Raw genomic sequence first — 9,741 nt, 5'->3', positions numbered from 1 at the left:
TCAATTCTTCTCTGGCTTCTTCCAATTTGTGTAGAGCAAGATGCACATCAATCACCTGATTGTCTATGATCTTCCCAAGTTCGAAGACATCCATCTTCAAACCTTTTCTCTAAGCTATTAGGCTTCTCCTTGTGAGAATTAGTTTTTTGATACAAATTATTTAAATATTCAAAATGGGAAGAGTACTTCTGAGAGGGGGGGTGCAAAAGTAACTAGTTTTCATCCTTTTAAATCCTTTTATACACATAACTGAAAGTAAACTGCATGCATATAAACATTTAAACAAATATGAAATAAAAGTATGCATCAACACATGACACCAAGAATTTGGTAAACTAGAAACCCTCCAGGCATAAGAAGGTAAAATTGGGGTGGGCATGATACCCACAAAATCACTGCAGCAATAATTGTTTGACCACTTCTAATGGTCTTCCCTATTAAAGGCTTTACACCGTGTCAATAGTGACCTGGTTAAAGGATTTACAAACACTTTACATGAAGTGTCACCCTATTAAAGGCTTTAATCACCTCTTTAAAGGATCTACAAAATATTTGTTAGGCTAACCTATCAACATAGGGTTTTCATTGTCTAATACAATGGCTAGAAAGTATTAGAAACCTTTGACCTGATTGATTACAATCTTCAATTGCTTATTTAAGGAACTTGATCTAATCAATCTGATCTTGATCCTTTGAGGTTTGATATCTGATCGTGTCCCTTGTACTATTCTAATCAACTAGATATGTAATTGTTGCTCTGTTCCTCTAATTTGTTCACACTTCACACTGAATTTCACTATAGTTTTCCCATACACTATTCTCTTCCACACATACAATGGGGTTTTTTTCCTCCTTTTAAAGATTGTGAAGACTTAGGGTTAGCTATGGATCTATGATCCATATTGAATCTTGAATTCTTATTCATTCCTTCCATTTTTCTCATTGGTTGCATGCTGATTACATAGAAAATGTAAAAGATTCATCCTTATCCTTGTTATCCTTTGAAATCCTTCCATGTCAGCTCCAAAAATGGTTTACATCTAAGTTTTTGAGGGAAAAAACTCATATGTTGATTCTGAGTTACTCGACACATACTAGACTACTAGTCTTGGCACATGTTTGATCCTAGATTACTCGACACCTATTATATTATGTCTTACTCGGCACATGTATAGTTTTAGTTCTCTCGACATATATAGTGTTCTGACTTGCTCGACATCAAATGTGACTTGACACCTATATATCACTCGGTACTTGTATGATGCTCGGCACCTGAAGTCACTCAACACCTATTGGAAATCTGACTTGGCACACATTGTGGCTTGGCATACAAAGTGTACTCAACATGTATAGTGAAATTGGTTAAGTATGTTTACACTTGAATGTCAAAACCATTCTGAGGCAAACAAAGATCAATCTAAATCTCATTCTCAAAATAATCCAAATAGTTTTGATCTTCATCAAACTTTCTCAATTGTTCAGTCTCCCTCTCTTCAACTACAGACTTCCAAGACACCCAAATCAAGAGGGCGTCCTAAGGGATCAAAGACTAGAATTGAGATTGCCTCAAGTATTCAAACCACATTAGATGACAAATTTGTTAACAAGTGAGTGGCAAGGAGAAAAAATTGTTCTCCTTGTTAATAATGAAAACTATCTCATGGAATGTTAGAGTCATAAATGCCTCTAACAAGAGAAGCAAGATTCACTAGTTTATTGAATCCATGAAAGCTGATATTGTGTTGTTACAAGAGACAAAATTATCACAAGATATATTTCAAAAAGCCCTGGAAAAATGGCCAAGGTGGTTCTTAGTGCATTCTCCCATGATCGGAGCTTCTAGTGGTCTTGTTGTTCTATGGAAACCATTAACAATACAAGGACATCTTATTCAACAACACACAAATTGGAAAATGTTGGAGGTGTTAGATTTTGATGTTTCTTTTACTTTGATTAATTTTTATGGTCCTACCTCTACTCAAGACAAGTTGAAAATTTGGGATAAATTAGCAATGTTAATTCAGCTTCAAAACTCTCATGAAGTTATTCTTGGGGGTGATTTTAATGCAATTTTGAGGGTATGTGCAGGATCATGGTGTGCCAAAAAGTGACGATGTGAAAAAAAAAGAGTTTGAAGACGCCTAAAAGTGCTTCAAAATCCGCTCTGACTTTTTTTTACCTATCCAGGAACCAAACCTGGAAGGTTAAGCCAAGCCTTATCAGTATCCGATATCATATCGGATATCCGATTTTAAATCCAATATCCGACTAATAATTAAAATCATATAATAGTATGATATATTATTTAATATTATTATTATTGATATAAAATAATAATAATAATATTAAATAATATATCATACTATTATATTATAATAATATTATTATTATTTAATATTATTATTATAATAATTATTATACTATAATAATAATATTATAATAACATATTATATTATAATAATATAATATAATATTTCATATATTATAATATATAGTAATGTAATATAATATATATATATAATATAATATAATATTAAAAAGTAATATCTTATAATATAATATATAATAAAAAAGTATAATATATTATAAATTATAATAATATAGTATAATAATAATATTTTATATTATAATATATAGTAAATTAATATAATAAATATAAAATATAATATAAAAATATATAAAATATAATATATATGTTATATTATATATATTATAATATCGGATATCCGATACCTATGCATGGATTAAACACAAAATCACAGACCCGCGGCCCTTATTTTCATGCGAATTTGGGCCAGTCAGATCGGATATCAAATAATAAATCGAATATCAGATAGCAAATCGGATATCAGATATCAGGTATGTTTCCCCCCCCCCCCCCCCCCTGACTCATTTTTAACCTAAATTTAATAAATTTTAACAAGATTTTGTTTGTTTTAGTTGAATCTAGGGTTTTTTTGACAAAAATGGTTAAAATTTAGATTTTTTTTTAATATATATTACATTTTGCAATTCAATAGGAATGGCTGATCAAAATGATGACACTGAGGCAGGGAATAATATTCCTCGCAACCCACCACCAAATGATCCAGTATCCCCACAAAACCGTACACCAAATGATCCTCTACCTCCTCAAAACCCTCCTCGAATCGAGGATTTGATAAATGAAAATCTCACTGAGTTGAGAGGTTTGCATAGAACATACAATAATGTACCTGCACTGGCTCCTATGTTATCCACGTTAAACACCATAGTGGATAACATTGAAACTCTTACAAACCAACAAAATGCCACTCTTCGTTGGCGTGATGAAATGCACCAGATGTTTGATGATGGTTTGGATTATGATGAGGTCACGGCCCTCAACATAACCAAAGACGATTTGGCAAGCCTTTTTGCTAACCCAAAAACGGGTATACCAGTTGACCCAAAAAAAACCAAACTATTGATTAAATGGTGCACAAATGACACCATACATGCAAATTTTTGGGACCGTTGGTGGATGGTCTTTGATATCCCTCCACATGGCAATTTAGACATACCATTTTATTTCCTTAAAAAATTATATGCAGAATTTGTGTTGAAACTTAAAGTGAACTATTGGAGCATGAAGCCCAACATGGGCTTAGGACTAGGAACTCCTCAGGATAGACCCTCTTCCCAGCGGAAGAAACTTGACACTTTTGTCCCCCCCCCTGATATCTCCCCCCCTCCTCGAGTGCAGCATCCAGATATTATGGCAGAGGCTAGCTCTTAGACCATCAAAGCCATTCATAGGCTGAGTAGCCTAATGATATCTCAGGCTAGGTCAGTCTTGCCTCCTCGTGTTGATGATGTTGGTGCCAGTTCATCATCGGCTAGCTCATCACACATTTGTGTGCCTCACACTTGCATTACATGCAAGAATATTTGCCTGGGTCCCATAGGTGATCTTCCTGAGCATCATTTTGAATTAGACGAGGATACACCAGATGCACGTGCAGAGGCTACAGAACCTGATGCGAGAGAGGAGGGGAATGTAGAGGCATGGACTCCTTCGATGTCGGTACGTGTATACATTTTTTTGTTATGACATATGTTATTTAAAGTTAATTTTTATAATAGAGTAATTTTAATTTTTAAGCCATACTAACTTTTACATGTATGTGATCTTCATTCATGTTTAGTTGATGACCGAGGAGGAGCTCAGATAGATAGATGATGCTACACTCTCGGCCATTTCATTTGGCCTTGAGACATCTACGGTACATTATGTTGTGTTCGCATTTCTTTTTCCTATTTGATATTGTAGCATATATGGTTGCTAATCTTTCTTTTATCTTGCAGAGACCACCTGCCCCGGGGTGACAAAGTGCGGGGGGTGAGCCAGCATGCATTGACAAAGGAAAGGTAATTAGATGTTTTCTAATTGATTAAATATTGATGCATTCTTGTAAAATGTTTGTGGTATTCTCATTTAATTACATTATTTATTGTATATAGGGTGTGGCTACTGACGATGAGCCTGTACAGATTCGGCGTCCTAGATCATCAGGGATTTTCATTCGCACAGAGAGCCCCATTGTATGTATAAGTATCATTTATTTTTTATTTTTTTAATTGATGCAGAGGAAAGTATGATTGTTGTTCTATACAATTTCTATGATTTTTTCCGTACCAATAATGATTCATGTCTTGCATATGTTCATTACAACTTAAATAGGCTTATATGCACCTGTCCAACCGACCAAGTTGGTTACAAAGGTTTATTTAATCAAACAAATACCAAATTACTACTTTCCCTCCAAAACTAATATGACCGTTTGAATTTGAAATTCAAATTTCAAACTATAGTTTTTATGCATTCCCTAACTTTCTAAACTATTCCATTGACTCAAAATTGGTCATATGGATTTATTAAATGCAACTAACTAAATTTCCAGAAAATTGAAGTTTTTATTATTTTTTCTCCAAACCACCGTACACTCTGATCTCCCCCTTTCAACTGAGGTCACATATGACATATATAAAGGTCTACATGATCGTTGGAACAACCATATAGGCGTTCCCAACCATAAAACAAACAAACAACCACTTTTTGCTAATACTGTTTAGACTCTAAATACCCTATTCTAAGGCCTTTTGGTCCCATGGAGTCACTTGGTTTATAACCACACCAAAATTCTTGTGGGCCTTACATGTGCCTTTATTAAAAAACATAGACCAACTTGTAAAATATGGACCAAACCTTTATTCCAACTTCCTAATCTACTTGAATCCTCGCTTTCATGGAGTGGCAAGGTGTCCAGCAACAGAGATACTTGTTCCCCCCTGCCACATAGGTTAGGTGCCCTGCACCACCTTTCCTCTCTCTCATTCTGAACACTAGTCCACCAAGTGAGTGATGTTCCTCTCAGTCTTGTTGTTGCTACTTTTACCTTCTTATCTACCTCTATGTCTTCAAGATCAAATTAGTTCTCAAGGGCCTCTATCCACCCTAGCACTTCTTCACTATCCATTTTACCCTGGTATATTGGAAAATCAATATGGTTCTTCCCACCATTACCTTGTACTGCCTTAATGATTCTCATAAATCTCCTTTCTTCAGGATCATCTGTTGTCTCATGCTCTTGCCTTGCATTACCAACCTCTTCTTCTTCATGGTTCTCTCCATGATTTCTTCCTCTAACCTCTTCTCCTCTAGGTTCTTGCCTTTCCTTTTCTAAGGATTCTATCCTTGCAATAAGCTTCAGCCTCTGTCTTCTCATCTGTCTTTCTTCCCTCACTCTAGATGCTTCAAGTTCTCTCCTCTCTCTTTTCTCTTTTTCCAACTCTTCTCTCAATTCTTCAAGTTCTCTAGCCATTTGATTTTTAGGAGGCATTTTCACAACAAGTTTTCTTCCTTCCCAAGGGCCAACTCACTGATTCTCTTTCTTTCCTCACCAAGAAATCTCTGGACACCACTTATGTACCTTTCAACTCTGGGACACACAAGGACAAATTAGACACACCAAGGCTTCAACAAAGGGACCAACACACTAAGGATTTTCAAGATTATAGGTCTTGGTCACACTCCTAAACACCCAAACTTCAAAACCCTCCTTAAAATGGCTTAAAAACTAGGGCCTGCTTGTTCAAACCCCAAAACTCAATTCTAGAACGTTTTGACTTGTCTAATGACAAGATATGATCATGACAACCTACATGAACCTATCAAATGACACATCTACCATATGAAATCCTAAAATCCTATCTCATGCCCAATTACAACTTTCTTCCACATATGAGTCCAACATTATAACTTTGTATGCTTTCATGAGCCATAATTGGTGCAAGGATTGCCCAATTGACTTCAAGAGATGTTCCATGACCTCTGTAATGCCTTGGATCTTCAATGTTCCCCTGATGAGCATGGGATGCTCTTGCATCACTTATCTTCATAAATAAATTCAAAACTAATTTTCGTGATATTAACAACTACTATTTTTTATCTCATAGGAGACTCCTAGTGCACATGAGGTTCGATGAGACAGTTATGTAGATTTGATGACGTGGCCACTCACTCCTGAGGAGGAGCCTACAATAGTAAGTTGTAGTTTGAATTCATGATTAAATATGTTATAAATTTAGCATGCTATGAATTATAATGTTATAGTTTAAATTGTAGATTCATCTGAGAAAGGTATTTGAACATATACAACCCACAATCACAGAGGTACCAGCATTGCTGAGGGCATACGAGAGGACTCCTGACTGGTGCAGGAGGTCGACGAGAGAGGTATTTATTATGAAATTTTGATAGTATTAATCTCCAATACGGAAAAGATCATTATGCATTTGAGTAATTCAATGTTAGATACGTAGAATCATATAAATTTAGTAGTCTAACTTTGGGTTTTCCTTTTTTGTTTATGTAGGAGGCATCTGATCCACCTAGTGCAGCGAAGAGGCTGCATTTTGATCATCCACCAGCACCCTAGGACAGTATAGTTTTCGTAGGATGCATCATGAGACATTTTGAGATGGCATATGCCACATTGTATATAGAAACATTGATATTATACACATTCTGATGGCAGGATCAGCCACATTTTGTATATGGATCTATGTATTTTGATATATATATATTTGAGTACTTTTTCTATGGATACATGATCTTTGATATATATTTGTGTAAAAAAAATTCTATGGATACATGTATTTTGATATATATTTTTATCATTTATGTGCACAATGATATACATATTAATTTAGTATCTAGTATTGTTCAATTTATCGTGGATCATGTGTCATGCCCTAAATTTTACTAGTAAAAACACAACAATTTTTTTTTTTTTTAGCTTATGAAGTCGCATAAGAAATTACATATTGTAAAACAAGGTTATCATTGAATAGGAGTTCAAGACTCATGTGAATAGTGTGAAGGTGTTAACATTTTAGTCACAGGTGGTTTTCAAATAGATTGGATGACAGTCTAGTTCAAGTTAGCGTCACGAGTCAAACAAGCAAGTTCAAGATACAACACTCATAAATTAGTGAGGTAATTCATATCCTAACAAGCCTCTGATACTAATATTCTATTAGGGTCTGTCAGTTGTATCATATGGACTAGGTCATGATTCTAGCATGTAAGGGAAGGGGATCAAAATTACTTATTATCCTCATTACCAATGTACACACATTCATTAATCATTACAATATATATTAATGTGACAATTAGTATATTACTATATCCTCATTATCTATCAACATTGCTTCCTCACCAAATTATTGAGTGCACAACAAGATTGTAAGCAATCTACTAAGTTTTAAATTTATACAATCAATGGTATCACATAACATCTATGGATTGTTATTATCAACTAGTCATTTACAATACCACAAGGAGAAAACTTTCTTTCACATTTTCAAATGATAACAATGATGTCAAAGCAAATCTGTGACTCGTACCAATGCTTTCATAACAATATAAACTCCAAATGAAACATGCATATACAACCTTATCAATATTTTCTTCTACACGTACATTAGGTAACAATGATACAATATCCTTCCATCACAATGGGGCAACATAAGGGACTTTTCAAAATCATAAGGAACATGGACATTGAAAGATATGGACAATGAGTAGCATGAACATTTTCCAACATGATCGTTGAGAACATGAACAAGCTGGTGAATCCTCCTTCACAAATGAGGGCACAATGTCAAGTTTTCTCATCCAACATCAATTTGCGAGATGATCATTCCAAGCCATTTCCATTGCTCCCTTGGACACAAATCTACATATGCAACACAAAAAAATAACAAGGACCATGGGTGCTTTCCACCCAACCATAGGCCTCAAAGAGACCACCCCTGCGCTAGGGAACAAGGCTCAAACTGGGATACACATACAATCTTTCAATGCATAAACATTACATTTCAAACTTGAACAATTTCCCCCCAAGACTATTTCACAATGGCTTCATAGATGGAACCATAAACATAGGGTGAAGGTGTGTTCTAAAATGGAGACTTGCCATACCAAACCATATTTGCAATAAACAATTTTCATGCCCTCTCGGGGCTATCATAATTAACCAAATTTCATGCCCTCTCAGGGCTATCCTAAATGAACCATTTAATGCCCTCTCGGGGCCTCCACATTTCTTCCTCCAAACCCACTACCATCAGCTGTAACTCCTCAAACTTCCTTTCTACACCATACTTTCCTTATCACCCCCAGCAAGATATGAAATGTTATGGCATACAATGGAGCCCATACTCCTAGGTTCTCAATACATTTTTTGAACCCAACTTAAGCCCTTCACCCTGGACTTCTCTTCCCTTCCCACAAGGGTGAGTGTAAGTCCCAATCCCATAACAATACTCAAGCACAAAACAAGAAAATAAAACCAAGTAGAAATAAAACAAGAAATTTTGGCAAACACCCCACTAGTTTGGCCAAGACCCTCTAATAAAGCCTTCCCACTAACTTATTTTAGCAAAAACACTAAGCCACTCCATCCTTACGAACTTGTCTCCTCTAACGATTTATCGATAGCCCTCACGAGCTCTGAGTTATGACCCTCGAAGGATCGACCTCAAAATGCACTTAGAGCACCTTGAAGACTCCTCGGTACGGGGTGGCCACAAATGATGGATGGTCTTCATGGCCAAAACAAAGGTGTGACTAGGGTTCACCCACTCATCTGGAGCTAATGGGACTGATGATTCGATGCCAAGATCAGCAGTTTCAAAGTTACGCTGTGGTGCACCTATGAACTGAGGCACACTACGAGTTTTGGCATCAAGCGAGATCGCTGTGTTGAATCCAAACGGAATGTGATCTCTCAAAAATGAGATAGGTTATTTTAGGCCTCAAGATCACTGTCCTATAGCATTTGATAGTTCATCGATAGCCCTCACGAGCTCTGAGTTATGACCCTCGAAAGATCGACCTCAAAATGCACTTAGAGCACCTTGGAGACTCCTCGGTACGGGGTGGCCGCAAATGATGGATGGTCTTCGTGGCCAGAACAAGGGTGTGACTAGGGTTCACCCACCCATCCGGAGCTAATGGCACTGACGATTCGATGCCAAGATCAGCGGTTTCAAAGTTACGTTGTGGTGCACCTATGAACTGAGGCACACTGCGAGTTTTGGCATCGAGCAAGATCATTGTGTTGAATCCAAACGGAATGTGATCTCTCGAAAATGAGATAGGTTATTTTAGGCCTCAGGATCATCATCCTATAGCATTTGACAGTTCATCAATAG

Source organism: Cupressus sempervirens, chromosome 5, assembly GCF_028749045.1.
Source record: "Cupressus sempervirens isolate cs-2001-9-10 chromosome 5, ASM2874904v1, whole genome shotgun sequence".
NCBI lineage: Eukaryota > Viridiplantae > Streptophyta > Pinopsida > Cupressales > Cupressaceae > Cupressus > Cupressus sempervirens.
This window is presented reverse-complemented; position numbering follows the sequence as displayed.